The sequence below is a fragment of the Propithecus coquereli genome, unplaced genomic scaffold, assembly GCF_000956105.1.
Source record: "Propithecus coquereli isolate 6110/MARCELLA unplaced genomic scaffold, Pcoq_1.0 Scaffold519, whole genome shotgun sequence".
NCBI lineage: Eukaryota > Metazoa > Chordata > Mammalia > Primates > Indriidae > Propithecus > Propithecus coquereli.
Window position 1 is genome coordinate 1555400 of NW_012151052.1, and position 2642 is coordinate 1558041.

Here is a 2642-nt window from a genome sequence, read left to right on the forward strand (position 1 = left end):
AAAACAACAAATGCTGGCGAGGATGTAGAGAGACAGGAACACTCTTACACTGCTGGTGGGACTGCAAATTAGTGTAATCTCTGTGGAAAAGAATTTGGAGATACCTCAAAGAGCTAAAAATAGAAATACCATTGGATCCAGCAATAGCACTATTAGGCATCTACCCAAAAGAGCAAAAAAAATTCTATGATAAAGACATCTGCACCCAAATGTTTACAGCAACACAATTTACTATTGCAAGGATGTGGAAACAACCCACGTGCCTGTCAATCCATGAGTGTATTATTAAAATTTGGCATATGCATACAATGGAATATTACTCAATCATAAGAAACGACAGTAATCTAGAACCACTTATACTTCCCTGGATTAAACTTAAGCCCATTATCCAAAGTGAGGCACCACAAGATCGGAAGAATGGGCTCCACTTGTACTGGCCATCAAATTGGTACTAACTGATTAACACTAGGGTGCTAACATGGCAGTAATACTCTCCAGGGATTAGGGGGATGGGGGAGCAAACTGGCAACTAAAGGACAGGAGGAGCGTTGTAGGGGGAATGGCATGCCTTTAACCCTCGCTTGGGTGAGGCAAAGATATAAAGTGTAAACATAATGTTCGTACCCTCATAATACCCTGAAATAAAAATAAAGAAAAAGAAAAAGAAAAATACTGTACCTGCTCCAGTACTGGAGAGGCTACAAAAAGTGGATGTGGGACAGTGGGGGAGACAAACCCTGTTTTAATATCATCAAATATTATACCGGTGCATATAGACTAGCACATGTTAAATTAAAGAAAACCAAAAAATGCATAGGTTTGCATTGTTACCAATCAGTAGCAGTTATGTGACTGTGACACTGAGTGAATTTAATTGGTGCATGTATGCAAGCAGGGAGGACTGGAGGGAGCTTTTATCAGCTTTCCCTTCTATCATGAGTGGTTGTTTGAACCCTTTCCGCTCTGCTGCTGGTTCTGCCAAGCCAAGGCTGTTGTAGCTGACAGGAACTTAACACGTGGTGCCTGCGGTGTTGCGGAGGCAGTCACATGACAGACAGAAGCACTCGATTTCTCTGACTTCTCCTGCATCTTTCTCTTACACAGACTAAGGGAATCTGCTGTGCTATTCTCCAGAGAAATGACATATGTGGGCATCTAGGCTACTTTAAACAGGGAGGTTTGTGTTGGGGACTGCACCACTGCGAGAGGACACTGTAGACATTGCATGCAGTGGTAAACCCCAACATCCTCAATCTCCACCCTGCTGATTTTCAGTGTGAAATCTGTCCCTGACTGGCTGCCACTGAACCTGTCTAGGACCCCAGAAAACAGGTTGGAAACCAAAGAGCTCAGGAGCTGTGGAGACTGGCCCGGCTTCTGCAGGTACCAATATAAATACGTGTTTCCATCACTCTATAGGAGGCTCTGACTAGACCTGCAGGAGATGGAGGCCAACTCTCCAGGGGTGACAGGCAAGGAGAGTGGAGTCTGGGCCACCACAATCTCCCCACTGGATCCTGAAAGAATGAGAGAGAAGTGCAACGTTATGTACAAACATTAGAGGCATTTTCATAATTTCCTGTCATTAATTATTTTACGTTAAATATTTTTTGTATGTTTGTGGTTTTGATTCATATCCCCAAAATATCCAATTTTGTAAAAGAACAGAGATCTTCAAAGCAAAAGGAGCCTGTAGAAGGAGCCTACACCATCCCCCTCTTTCTGTGTCAGAGTCTTCACCAGATCCTTGCTCCTTCTGGAATCTTCCTCACTCTCTCATATCTAAACCTCACATGCCCCATCCTGGAGGACAAGATGTGCACATCTAACACATGCACAGAATACACATGGGAGGCAGTGGGGCCCCAGAGCTCACCCTCACCCCATTCTCTTTTCTCATCTCCTTCTGTCTTTCTCGGGGACCCAGAGCATTAGTAGCCCCAGGAGCTGAGCAGGGAACCTCATTTTGAGAAGTTGGACTGAGAAGTTCTCATGGGTGAAGGTAAGATCGGAGCTAAGCTTTTATCTCAGACTGGCAAGGGAAGGTCTTCCCCAGGGGGCAGTATGAAAATTCCCTGGTGGGTGCAGTGGTGTGGAAAGAGCCACTTGGTGGTGGGGTGTGGTGGGGGGAGTCTGTTAGTGACATAAAAATGTCTTCTTTGTTTAGAAAAAAAGCCAGTAGAGATTAAGTCCACGTTGCCTTCAGGTGTAGGAAGAAGGATCCAACTGTAAAAGTCTAGATTTGTGGTGAGGACACAGTGCACATGGTCCCGCCCCTCTAAGAAAGCATTAAGGATCTCAGTGTAGAGAAGTGTGCGTCCAGGTCAATCTTTGGGAGGTGAATGTTCACCCCACTTGGCTCCCTCTCAGCTAATCTAGAGAACAAAACGGCTCCCTCCCAACTAGTATTGATCATCAGAGTTTTTTTCCCAGTAAGAGCATGGAGTTGAGCTAGTTCAAGAGTTGTCTGGTATCTGCTGTTCCCAGGTTAACTCTTCAAGAATGTTTGGAACAAGTGTTAGGGAAATGTCCTTTTCCTGGACCTAGTGAATTAAGTCCATAAGAGCACTCAAGTCAAAAGAACTGCCAGGGAAAAAAAAATTGTGTCTCTAATGCTAGAGAGCTAATAGCCTTGTGTAAGG